This window comes from Hemiscyllium ocellatum, chromosome 45 (assembly GCF_020745735.1).
Source record: "Hemiscyllium ocellatum isolate sHemOce1 chromosome 45, sHemOce1.pat.X.cur, whole genome shotgun sequence".
Lineage (NCBI taxonomy): Eukaryota > Metazoa > Chordata > Chondrichthyes > Orectolobiformes > Hemiscylliidae > Hemiscyllium > Hemiscyllium ocellatum.
In genome coordinates, this window is record NC_083445.1 from 26321895 (window position 1) to 26336108 (window position 14214).

The window sequence follows — 14214 nt, forward strand, 5'->3', positions numbered from 1 at the left end:
GGTCAGACACCAGCCATTTTGCAGCGAAGTAACTCACGTCGTGTCCACTTACGCCTGGCCACAGACTGCAAGGTTTGTGGGTTGTGACTGCATGCTATTCACTTGCCTGGATGAATGTAGCTTCAATCACTTTCAACCAGGTTAACACCGTCCAGGATAACCGTTTTCTTTTATTTCAGATTGGAATTAGATTAAAGCAGTTTCACACTGAGTCTCAAAACCCCGAAATGCTGAAAGCCACTGTAGACTTTTATACAATCAAATTTCATGGTGGGTCACATTGTAATTGGGTAACGACAGATTGCAGAGTTACTATTGAACTTTAGTCACGATGTATGTTTTTGGAGATGTTGTGAATCTGAGGTAGTATAATTTGGAAACATTTAATTTCAATTAAGCACTTCGAGAAGAAAACTGATATAAAGGACGAGACAATTTATTTTTTGTGGAATGTTTTTGGTTTGAGAAAAGCAGAGAGGTTGAATTAATTACTCTGCTCCTCAATTTGAGTTCAATGAACATGCCCCGTTTCGTTTTTGTAAAATTTTGGAACGGTTAATGATGATGGTATCAGAGTGTTCTTATTCCTTCTTGATAATAGTCAAGATGGAAGGGCGTGTTTCTGATGATGGTAGCACGACATCATAGTCAACAGATCAACCACAGCAAAAATAGTCTAAAATTCCGCTGGAGCTTTGAATTGGAAAATGTGGAACAGTTTCATAGCTGTGAACAGAGTTTCATCACGGATACTGTTTCATTGACAGAGTCTCACTTGTTAAATAGCCCATTTTTTTCTTTTTCCTAGCGGTGCCATCTGCCCCCACACTTTATGGCCTGGTCTCAACCTGTCAACAAGACGACATGGATCGCTCCATCATTTACGGCTGTTTAGCAATGGATTACATTCCAGACGTCACCACAGTGACCTGGAAGAAAGACGGAGAGAAGATCACGGCTGGAGTGAAGACTTACCCATCAGTGAGGAACAAGAAGGGAACTTACACCCTGAGCAGCCAGTTAACCCTGACCGAGTCAGAGGCGAATTGCAGCAAAATCTACTGTGAAGTTCAACACAGCAAGTCCAACAAGAGCATTGCAATGCCATGTAAGTGTTGGAGGGACTGAGATTAACAGAATAGGTGAGATTAGCATGGTGCATTATTTATATCACTTCCAACAGAGTCAGAGAGGTCTACCACAGGGAACCTAAACCATTCAGCTTTTTGAATCGATGCCTACCAAAACCGAATGATTCTGTTCAATCTCTGAGCATTTTATCCATTGCCTTGCATAACTTCACACTGCGGTTCAATACTAATTCAATATTATGAGGGTGTCATCTCTCCCAGCCTTATATACTGTGATCCAGATTCCCAGCACCACCTGAGTTATATTTTTCTGCTGGCATCCACTCTAATCATCCTTAAACCCCCTTCGACGTTGCCTCTACCAGCAAGTGGGAATGTTCCTTCCTCTCTCCCCGTCCATATCCTCATTATTCCACACATCTCCATCGTGTCCCCGCTTCTTCTCCTCTGCTCCAAGGAAAACAAAGCCAGTCCAGCCAATCTCATTTCATCCTTTCAAAACTACAATTTTGCATCCCGGATAACATCCTGGTCATCCTTCTCTTAGTCCTCTGCATTGTATTCACATCCCTCCTCTAATGTGGGCTCCACAACTGTACACAGTGCGTTTGCTGTGGTCTAACCAAAGTTTTATTACATTCCAGTTTCACCTCCCTCCTCCGAAACTCTGTGCCTCGGCTAATAAAGGCAAGTATCCAACAATCCATGGCATTTGGTATCAGATCCGTCAGGTAATTTATACAGTATGCTTCCTTAAGGTCCATCAGAAGACGCCCCTCACGCTCTCCTCCTGACTGTCAGCTCCAGCGAAGACATCGCAAGCAGCAAGTATGCAACTGTCCTCTGTTCAATCAGCGGTTTCCATCCGAAGACAATCTCCGTGAGTTGGTTGAAAAATGGGTTCCCCATGGACTCGAACTTTTTCACCGCTCCATTGTGTGAAGCATATGGCAAATTCTCAGCGACCAGTTGGCTGAACATCTCTGCTGTTGAGTGGTTTCACAGCGCCATCTATACCTGTCAGGTTACTCACCAAGGGCTCACTCAAAGTCGAAGCATAAACGCACCCCAGAAAGCTCCAAATCACTCTGCACTGGAATGTGAATCAGGTACATAGAATTATTCATCTAAGTAAATAGCACAAGGCAGCTGTTAGTTTCCCATCATGCTGTATCTGTTCCCTTTTGATGTAAGTGGTACTTTAGTATTGGCCATTATTCAATATCGAGTCATAGAGTCATACAGTGTGTAAACAGACCCTTCGGTCTAACTCATCCATGCCAACCAAGTTTCTCAAACTAAACCAATCTTTGCAGACCAGCAAACATTTGAAATAATTACAACGCAGGACATGTTTTAGGTTATCACGAATGTTTTCATAATCAAAATATATAAATAATAGTAGGTACATTTTCAGCCTCAGCAATAGTTGGACTTGGCCACTTGGAAGGAGATTTGCCTGAAGACGGGTAAAATAGATCTTGGAAGAGGAACATTTCGATTATTTTGCTTTCTGCTTCATAGGAATTAGCGATTGCCTGGATTACACAGTTAAAATCCTACCTCCACCAATAGAACAGGTCTTACTGGACGCAACGGTCACCTTAACCTGTGTTGTGTCCAAGCTTGGCTCTGGAATCCTGGTCACGTGGACACAAGGAGAGGAAACTGTGAAATCAGAGATTGCTGACAATCCCGGAGATGCTCCTGACAGCGTGACCAGCACATTAGTTATCTCGACTCAAGCCTGGCTGAGTGGAGACCATTTCGATTGCTCGGTCAACCATCAGCATCTACCAACACCTGCGAGAGATTCCATTCGCAAGGAGAAAGGTGAGCAGTGAAGTTAAAACACAAAATAAGTTACTGTATTTGTTTCAAATGCATGTGCTATTTAGGTGCGGTTACATTAATAACATGCTTTAATTGGGAATGAGCCAAGACTGTTGGGACCATTAATGATCTATTTGATACCTAAGTAGCTGGTTTTAGATAAAAGATGGATTAAAGGAGATTATATTATGATGGAGTCAAATAAGGCGGGGAGCAACCTGGTTTTGACCGACACATCAGCATTGACAAATGGACAGAATTTCCAAATGCTGGGCTGGAATCATGAAAAAAACTTCCTAACAATTTTTTTTTTACTTTTTTTTAATAAATTGGATGCCATTCTCTATCCTTAGAAAATAAAAGTGGGTAAGTCCGAAACTGAAAATTGAATATTTAAACATGTCGTGAAATATCAATCCATGCCGAATTGTGTCAGGACTTCTGAAAAATTCAGTTGCATTTGTTGCAATTATCCTGCAGTGACAAATCTTCTGGAGCCATCAGTGTCCATTCTCCGACCCACTTCAGAAGAAGTCTCCGAGCAAACGGTCGTCTCACTCACCTGTTTAGTGAGAGGTTTCTTCCCCAGAGAGGTTTTCATCAAATGGACCACCAACAATAAGCCGGTGAATCCCAGTAACTACAGGAACACCAAGGTGATGGCAGAGAATGGCAACACCTCCTTCTTCATGTACAGCCTGTTATCGATCACAGCGGAGGAGTGGGCCAGCGGTGCTTCTTACTCCTGTGTGGTGGGACATGAAGCGATTCCATTGAAGACCATCAACAGAACAGTTGATAAATCCAGCGGTAAACCGAGTTTTGTAAACATTTCACTTGCATTGATGGACACCATTAATTCATGTCAATGAAAATCTAAAGGTTACCTTTAATAATTCAATAAAGATAATAAAGGCTTTTTTCTTCAATTGTGTTTTAAATACACAATCGTTTAATTAATTTCCCACATCGATCAATATTCCACTTGTCAAGTTAAAGTCAGTTATTAACAGGTCTAAGTCTAGGGTCTTGTGCAGTTCACGCTCCCAGCTCAGATATACCCTAGTTCAGGGACAGAGTGAAGCTCACTCAGTGCAGAATTCCACAACGTACCTTTTTCTATGCTCAATCCCACTGAAACTATATCTGACAGTGCCATTTTCCTGACAGAGGAAAACCATGCATTTTGATTCCGTGTTCCTGATTCCTGAATTGTCCATTCCTGCACAATCATGTCAGCTTTAAATGCCATATTGTACCAATCAGGAACATTTTAAACAAAAAATTCTTGGAAATTCTTTTTTATTTATGACACAGCAATTGGAAAGGAAAACTCTGGGCACCAATCACAAAGAGTGCAGAGCAGCTCGAATCTAACTTTCATTTCGGGAAACGAGCAGGGATCTCGCACCAGAGAATGAGTTCGAAATAGATAGGGTTGAGCATAAAGAGAGGAAGGGGGAAATGATTAACAGACTGCACTCTTATTCCCCCCGTAGAGTTTTCAAGGGAGAGATCCTGAGTAATGGGAACTAGTGACTAAGTCAGCTTCCTGCTTACACTCCGTGATTTAACATTTCTGTGACAGCAACAATGTTGTAAACATGTATTTTGCGATGAAACATGATACTTTTCAAGAATGTTGAAAACGTTTATTCCTGTTCATTATCTTCCAAACTTGATTCCTCGTAATCCAATTCTGACCCGGTGATTGGCCATACCAGTGTGTCTTCTAGAGATTTGTCTGGGTTTGCTCGAGCATCTGGGATCAAACCTGATATTCGATCAGCTGAAGTCATTTTGTTTCACAGATAGAAAACCTGCATATATTTCTATTCAATGTAATCAGACTCAACTGTTATCATTCGATTAAAACTTTAACAATCATAAAAATAGACACCCTATGATGAAAGCACAGAAACAGAGATGCAGTCGCATTTCACACAAACACTCAGAAAGGAATACATCCATGTTGTTTTGAAGTTGATTTGTACTGTACCTTTAAGAGAGAGAGAGAGAGAGAGAGAGAGAATTCACCTCTGAACTGAGAGATTACAAGCCCCTGTGTACATGACTAAAGGATAGTCCCAGAGTTTACTAGAAAATTGAAAATATGTTATGTTTGGCTGTGAAATGGATACCTGAGGGTTTTTTGTTGCTGTTTTGACAACAATTCAAATTAAACCAATCAGTAATAATTATGCCCCAGGATACTAAAAGGCAGTACAGTTTGAATGTGTTGCATTGCTAACATTGAACCAATGAAATGATCTGATTTTGGGAGGTATAAAATGTAAACATTCTGAGAATTGGTCAGACGGCAACTGCTGTGGAGAGAGAAACTCATCGAGAGATAATTGCCCACCTAACACCTTGTTGTCAATGAAATTCGAAAGCACTCTCTCTGAAAAGGACCTTTCCAAGTGAAACTTACTCTGATTAAAAAAGAAAGAAGACAAAAGAAAGAAATCAGCAACTGGAAGAGTGAAGACACAGAAGGAGACAGCGACTGTGTGGTTTTGAAATTAAGCTGATGTAATTTTAATAAGTGTCTTGTTGGTGCAGCATATTGTTGGAGGCAGATAGTAAGCAGTTAAGTGAAGGGCGGCTTCGAGCTCTGAATAGTTGTTGTTTGATGCTCAGTTAAAAATTAATTGATGTTATTTTCTTTAAATTGTGGAATTTAAGAGTTCACTGCTACTCATATTTTATCAGATCATGAAGCAAGGCGAGTTGCTTCTGGATGTTTGGTTTAATAAACAGAAGGGTTTACTGCTATGCTGGAACAGGTATGGGAGTTTCGGCTCGAGATTTGGACAGGCTTTGATAAATCCAGTCATGGAGTTTGACAGGTTTGACCAGATTTGGGGTGTGAAAGATTCAAGCATATTTAAATACTTGTCAATTTATGTCCTACATCTTTAAATAAAACTTAGGTTAGAAAATTTCCTTCATTTCGGTTACTTCTGGTTGGCTAAATTAAAAGTGAGGGAAATGGCTTATAATATTGCTCAGAAGTTTCTGGGGTTTGAAGATGTTTCCCAAATTTTTCAAGAAAGTTTATGAAAACAGAGCAAGATATATTTTTGGAATGACCAAATTGGGTTTAACCAGGGACAAAGAAAAGCTGACGTTATGATGGAGTTGATCATGCACTTAGGTATATCAGAGAAACAGGCAAGTGCAGTAGAGTCAGAAAAAAAAATTCAATTGAGGCAAATGGGATGGGAAGATAAAGAAAGTGAGAGAAATTTCGTGGCTGAGCAAAGATAAGGAGGAAGAAAAGAAAGGGAGAGAGACTTTGAAATTCAGACATTGCTAATCAGTCAGGAACCTCAAGTTAACAAGATGAAGATGAAGGAAGCTACTAATATTTACAAGTATGTTAAAAGATTGCCACATTTTGATCAGAAAATGTTGAAACTTTTTGTTAAATTTCATTTGAAAAATTGGTTATGCAGATAGAGTGGTCAGAGAACTTGTCAATAATGTTAGTTCAGACTAAGCTGGTTGGAAGAGCTAGTGAGGTATTTGCAGCACTGTCAGATGAGGGATCAAGAGATTATGCAGATGTCAAAAAGGCTGTTTTTGAATGCTTATGAATTAGTAATAGAAGCGTTTAGGTGGGGGTTCAGATGTTCAGGTGTCAGGTCTCTCGGGGGCAGAGCATTTTCGGGATAGTGATCAGAACTCCATGACATTTAGGAGGCTCTTGAAGGGGATAGGAGCAGATACAATTAGTAAGTATTTAATTGGGGAGGGGGAATTACAAAGCCATTAGGGAGGAACTGAGGCACCTAAATTGGGAAACATGTTCTCAGGGAAATGCATGACAGAAACGTGGAGGTGTTTAGGAAGCACCTGCTGACAGTGCTGGATAGTTTTGTCCTACTGAGGCAAGGTAGGAATGGGAAGGTGAAGGAACCTTGTGTGACTAGGGGTGTGAAACATCTAGTAAACAGGAAGAAGTAAGCTTCGTTAATTCTGAGGAAGCAACGATCAGCCAGCGCTTGAAAGTGTTACGAGGTAGCCAGAAAGGGACTGAAGAATTGACTTAAGAGAGCTGGAAAGGCGCATTAAATAGCTTTAGCAGGTAGGATTAAGGAAAGCCCTGAGACATTCTACACGTATGTGAGGAAATAGAGGATGGCTAGACTGAGGTTAGGGCCACTCAGCGATAATGGAGAGAACTTGCACCTGGAGTCAGACGATGTAGGGGATGTCCTCAATGAATACCTCTCTGCAGTATTCACTATTGAGAGGGGCTTTGACATTTCTGAGGGTAGTGGGGATAGACTGATACGCGAGAACAGGTTGATGTGAGGAAGGAGGATGTGCTGAAATTTTGAAAAACATAAGGATAGATAAATTACCTGGGCCAGATGGGATATACGCAAGGTTACTACGGGAAGTGTGGGAAGAGATTGCTGTACATTTGGCGATAATATTTGCACCTTCACTGTCAGCTGGAGGAGTGCCAGATGATTGGAGGGTGGCAAATGTTATTCTGTTGCCCCAGAAAGGAAATAGGGATAATCCTGGGATTTACAGACCAGTCACTCTTATGTCAATGGTGGGCAAAGAATCAGAGAGTACTCTGAGAGACAGATTACTTGGAAAACGATTAGAGATAGTCAGCATAGCTTTATGAGGAGCAGGTCATGTCTCACAAACCTTAATTAATTCTTTGAGGATGTGCCAAAGCACTTCGATGAATGTAGCACAGTAGATATGGTGTACATGGATTTTATTCAGGAATTTGGTCAGGTTCCCGCCAGTTGGTTAAGTCAGAATGTAAGGAGGCATGGGATACAGGGAAACTTGCTTGTCTGGATACAGAATTGGCTGGCTCACAGAGGACAGACGGTGGTAGTAGATAGAAAGTATTTAGCCAGGAGCTTGGTGACCAGTGGTGATCTGCAGAGATTTGTTCTGGGACCTCTGCTCTTTGTGATTTTTATAAATTACGTGGATAAGGAAGTGGAAGGGTGGGTTAGAGAGTTTGCTGATGACATGAAGGTTGGTGGAGTGGCAGATAGTGTGGAGGGCTGTTATAGGTTGTATTGAGACATTGATAGGATGCAGAACTGGACAGAAAAGTGGCAGATGGTGATCATCCTAGAAAAGTGTCAATTAATTCAAATTTGAATGCATAATACTGGGTTAAAGGCAGGAATCTTGGTAGTGTGGAGGAACAGAGGGACATTGGGCTCCACATCCATAGATCCCTCCAAGTGATCATCCACGTTGATAGAATTTTGAAGAATGTGCATAGTTTGTTGGCTTTCATTGGCAGGGAGATTGATTTTAAGAACCACGAGGTTATACTGCTGCCCTATAGAGTCCTGGTTAGACCACACTTGGAATATTATGTTCTATTCTAGTCACCTCATGACGGGAAAGATGTGGAAGGGTTAGTGAAAGTGCAAAGGAGATTTACCAGAATGCTGCCTGGAATGGAGGACATGTCGTATGAAGAATGTTTGTGGGAGCTAGGGCTTTTCTTATTGGAGCAAGGAAGGATGAGAGGCAACTTGATAGAGGTGTACAAGATGATGAGAGGCATAGCCAGATAGCTTTGTTCCCTGGGCAGAAATGTCTATCATGAGGGGACATATTTTTAAATAATTTGAGGAAGGTTTAGGGGAGATGTCGTAGGAAGGTTTAGGGGAGATGTCAGAGTCAGGTTCTTTACACAGGAAGTGGTGGGTGTGTGGAATGCACTGCCATCATTGGTAGTAAGAGTCAGAAATATTAGGAATATGTAAGCGACTCTTGCATAGGCACGTGGATGATAGTAAAATGAAAGAATGTCGGTTGGTCTGATCTTAAAGTAGGATAGAAGGCTGGCTCATCATCAAGGGCTGAAGGGCTGTACAATACTGTACTGTTCTGTGCTTTATTTGCTATGTCCTATAAAGAAGGAACCAGATCAGATTTAAGTTGAATGTGGAAGATTTAAACATTGCAATTTGGTAGATGGGTGCACCCCTTAAAAGTAGATCAGACCTATGAGACTGTAAGAGAAATTATTCTGCTGGAAGATTTTAAAAGCTCACTGCCAGAGATGATAAGAATTCATGTTTATGAACATAAGGTTCAAGAAGTGAGAAGAATGGCAGAGATGGCAGATAAATATGCATTGGTAGACAAATTAGAATTTCGGTACTGACAGGAATTTCATCCTGTGTGGGTTAAAAATTGGGAGAAGGGGAGATCATATATGAAGAAACAAAGCTTAGATCACACTGGCAAGAGTTTACCAGAGGTGAGAAAAGAAAGCCAAGGTGTTGCAAACGATGTGAAAGGCCTTGAGTGTTTTCACTGTAATGGAATGGGACACAGAAAATTACAGTGTTGGTGGTTTCAAAAGGACATTGGCAAAAGGTGTTGAAACTGCCAGAAGGTGGGGTGCATAGGATTACAGTGTAGTCGTTAAAGAAAGGCACTGTGGGAAAAGATGTGGTAAACGAAGCTAAGCCAGTGCCATTAGTGAAAGTAGTGAAGAAAACCACAAGGAAAGTCGAGGAGCTTCATGTGAGTGCACAGCATGGACAGGGACTGGGTATGGAGTTAGTGCCTGATCTCTAAAAGAGTTTGCCTCTGTGGGTAACATTTACTCAGGAAGAACAGGGGAGATGAGAAAGAAGTTATAATTTTGAGAGGTACAGGAACTAATCAGTCTCTCATGCTAAGAGATGAATAAATTTGCACTATTTGTGATCTGTTACCCGACAGAGTGGTAATTTGTGGAATAGTTAGACAGAGATTTAACGTTCATCAATGTAAATCCGTTTGGAGAGCCAAATCAAGACTGGGGATGTAACAGTGGGAATGACTGCCAGAGTTCCAGGAATCCAGTTTGTTCTTGGGAATTACTGAACAGGATCCAATTTGGGAGTGACGCCCTTTGTTGTGGAGAAGCCAAAGGAAAACCAGGGATGAAAGGATTTAAAAGATGAATACTCAGGAATATTTCCAAAATATGTAGAATTTATTCATAGAGCACAGACAGAAATCAAATACTAAAGCGAAAGTTAAAGGATTTGATGTTCAGTTAGTGGACACCCTGTTTGATACAATGTTGCAGCAAAAACCTGAACAGGCAGAGGGTCAAACAGAAAGGTTTAGTCCCCAAAGGGTAATGTACTTATAAAACAAAGACAAGACAATTAACAATATATTTATTGATACATACTCAGAAAAAGGATCAGAATATATTACTGCGGTTTATTATCTTCAAGATAGCACCCTAAGATGAAAATGGAGACCACAGCAGCTCAGTGCAGAGAATAAATGGGCAAGAGTGGACCAGGGTGTGTTGCCAGTAGGATGTAGACAGGAAGTGTCACGCCTTGCAAATGAATTACTAGTAGGAGGTCACCCAGATGCACAGCCGACTCAGGCTAAGTTACAAAAGCACTTCTATTGGCCTGGACAGCTCAAGGATGTGTTTGCGTTTTGCTTTACGTGTCATACATGCTAAATGATAGGTAAGCCGCAGTTGGTAATAAAACCAGCACCTTTGTTGACAATTCCCCATTTTAAGAACCTTTCACATGGGTTAAAATTGATTGTGTAGGTCCCCACCCGAGAACTAAAAGTTGGAACTAGTTGTTAACCATAATGGATGTCTCCAACAGACTTCCAGATTATTACGGAGAATTAAGGCAAAAAAGGTGGAGAGGAGCTAATGGTTTACTTGACATAGCATGGGCTACCCAGGGAGATTCAGTCAGACCAAGGATCTAATTTTACTGCCAGGCTGTTTTAGGAGGTTATGGATAGCTTAGGCATGTAGCACGTTAAATCAAGTGTGTACCATCCTGAATCCCAGGGAGCTTTGGAAAGGTGGCTTCAGACACTGAAGACCATGTTGAAAGCATACTGTCAGGATGATCTGAATGGTTGTGATAAAGGTGTCCCGTTAGTATTGTTTGCCATTAGAAACGCCCCAAATGAATCTCCTCAGTTTACTCTCTTTGAGTAAATATTCGGACATGAAGTGAGGGGTCCTTAGAAATTACTTAAAGAAGGATTGAAAGGATCGAATTCAGAGATCTCACAATTTGATTATGTATTGGAAGTGAGGAAGAGATTAAATCGGGTAGGTGAGTTAAGAAACAGCACCTAAAGAGGACACAGTATCGAATGAAGCAAGTGGCAGGCAAAAATTGAAACATTTCTTCAGTGGTAGGAGGTTCCTTCAAAGCCAGGTTTTGTGGTCCCGATCAAATTGAGACAAAGTTGATTCAGGTGAACTACCTGGTGAAGATGTCAGAAAGGTAAAACAAAACTGTATTGAATATGCCATGTGAATACATCGAAACCTTCCCTTAAAAGAGACAGGGGACTGGAGAAGCAAATGTTAGTTACTGCCGCACAAAGTGAGAAACCAAATCCACATGCAGTTGGTTTTGATGTGCCTTTAAATAGGTTAAATAATGAGGAAGTTCTTGAGGAATGGGATGGTTAGCAAACTATCTGTCTCAGGTGCTAACAACCCAGTTAAAAGGTTTGTTGCAACACAAGGAGAATATATGTAGGAAGAGGATGGCAAGGATTAATGCTGTTGTGCATTAGGAAGATTAAGGGAAAGCTGTTCTGATGAAACAAAACCCCTACAGGCTGAATCCTTTCAAAGCCACCCAGGTGCAGAATGAAGTGAATGCGATTCTCAATGAAGATATCTTTGAACCAAGCCAGAGTATGTGAAGTTCACCAATCGTGTCAGTTCTCAAACCTGACGGCACTCAATAATTTTGTGTGGACTAAAGGGAGGTCAACGCCCGAACAAAATTGGACTCATATCCAGTGCCAAGATTGGACGACTGTGTAGAGAAAGTTGGACTAGCCGGTAATATCGCAAAGCTGGACTTACTGTGTAGTTATTGGCAGGTACTTTCTCCAGAGGAAGCAAAAGACGTTTCTGTGTTTGCAACCCGAAATATGCTCTATCACTTCAAAGTGATGCCCTTTGAAATGAGAAATGCACCAGCCACATTCCAAAGCCTCATGAACAGAGTTGTTCAGTTTATCTTTAGCGAGTCTTAGAAAGATCATGTGGGAGAGTTAGCAAAGCTCTTTGTACAATTACAACGCGCAAAACTGGTAATAAATATAAAGAAAACAGAATTGGTGAAGGCAGATGTGACGTTTTTATTACATAACATTGGACATGGAGAGTTGACCCAATGAACGTGAAGATGAAGGCCATCGATCATTTCCACAATCATTCTCCAAGAAAGTGGAGCTTTAATTATTGGGACGATTTGGATTCTGCCAGAAGTTTGATCCAAATATCAGCAGTGTGTTCGTACCGCTGACCAGTTTTAAGAAGAACACAATATTTCAGTGGACAGAATAATGCTAGGAGGCATTTGACAATTTCAAAGCAGTAGTAACTACGGCACCAGTTTTAGCTACATCAAAATTTTTTGAAAAACTTCAATGCTGCCATTGATGCTCGCGACATATGGGTTGGACCTGTTCTGAGACAGAATGATGATGATGAAATTGAATGGCTAACTGGCTACTTTTAAAATAAATTCAGCACCCACCCGAGACGATACTCTACACTGAAAAAGGAATTATTGAGTTTGATACTGGCCTTATAACATTCTAATATTTAGGTAATGAACCATGTGTTGGAGATGGTTGTGTACACAAATCACAATCCTCTTACATTCTCAGAAAGATGTAAATACAAAAATATGAGGCCATTTCATTGAAGTCTTGTATTACAGACTTTTACATTGCAGATTGTGCATGTTGCGTGTCATAAAAATTTGATAGCAGGTGTGTCATCATGGAATTAAAGGAAAAAGTGTCGATAAGATTTGACTGATTCGAATTTTATGTACATGTGCAGGAATGAATATAGAAAATATAACTTAGATTAATGACATTTGTATTACATAGTAATGGGTTTAAGAATTAGAGAAATAAAGAAGACATCTTTTCATTATGAAGTTCCATTTTTTTTCTGATGGGGGTTAGGTGTTATGAAGTTGAAGGCATGTACTGTACCTTTGAGAGAGAGACAGAATGCTGTTCTGAACTGAGAGATTATAAACAATTTTTTAATTACAAGATGGCAGTCACAGCGAAAACTGAAAAATTGAAAATAAAAGTATCAATCAAAGCATGATGTTTATACTAACAAAACACAGCTGTAGAGCATAAACATGAAAAGACCTTGACATACGTAAAATCTGAATTTGATGCATAAACATTTTTAGACGGCATCAAGACAAAGAAAACAAACTACACATTCACAAAGATATTAAAACATAAACATATGCACCCATGACTGAAGTGGGAGATTAACACAATGACTCTTATACATTGTGAAATGAGCAAAATGTATATACAGAATCGCAACCAGATGAATGAGCACACCAGCACTGAAGGGACATGAATGTGTCTACTCATCACAATCCCAACATGGACACATGCGAAGTAATCACGTACCCAAGCAATCAAGGAAAAACAGATAAAACCAGCTATAGACAGAAATGAATAAGTAACATATGCGCAAAAAATATTCTGAACGCATACACACCCTGCAAACAAAATATGAAGCAATGTGTTTACTGTAAATCTCATTGATTTTAATGATTTACCAAATAAATAAACTAAAAGAGCAAATGCATTTGAGCTCTTACCCAGTGATGGCACAGTATTTAAGTAAACAGCTATCAGTACCTATAATTAAATTATAAAATATCATTGAAATAATCATTGTCAGTCTATGATAACATTCCCCGATAATAGATTGACGAGAAAATTCAGGATAGTAAATTAAAGCTGTGGAGTTAGTTATAGCAAGTTATTGCTGAGAGTCAATGACTCAATCATAGATACAGATCGAGTAAAATTTCACATCAACCTGATGGCTTGAAGAAGATGGACCCATTCCTGGTTACATTGCTTAGACACAGAAATGTCAGACCGCATCAATAGATAATCTAACTATTTGTTTTCGGCTTTATTCTTGCAGATGTGATAGATGGCAGTCAGATTGAAGACTATGAGGATGATAATGGCAACATTGGGACAACTGCTTCCACATTCATCACCCTGTTTTTCCTGAGTATTTCCTATAGCACTGCCGTCACTCTGATGAAGGTGAGAATAATCCAATTATTCATACTTCCAGCAGACGAACATGGTTTGTCAAATTTCTGAGAGTTTCTTTGAAGAAAAAATGAAATATTAATGCCATGATCATAAACATTTGCATCATTACTTTATCCCTCTTTTACAGGTAAAATAATGTGATGACGTT

The 14214-nt window shown here is 40.1% G+C and overlaps 1 pseudogene; it reads left to right on the forward strand.

Moving 5' to 3' along the window:
* Positions 1-3796, forward strand: part of LOC132835890 (Ig heavy chain C region-like) — a 29595-nt pseudogene extending 25799 nt beyond the window's left edge.
* The last annotated feature ends 10418 nt before the right edge of the window (positions 3797-14214 follow it).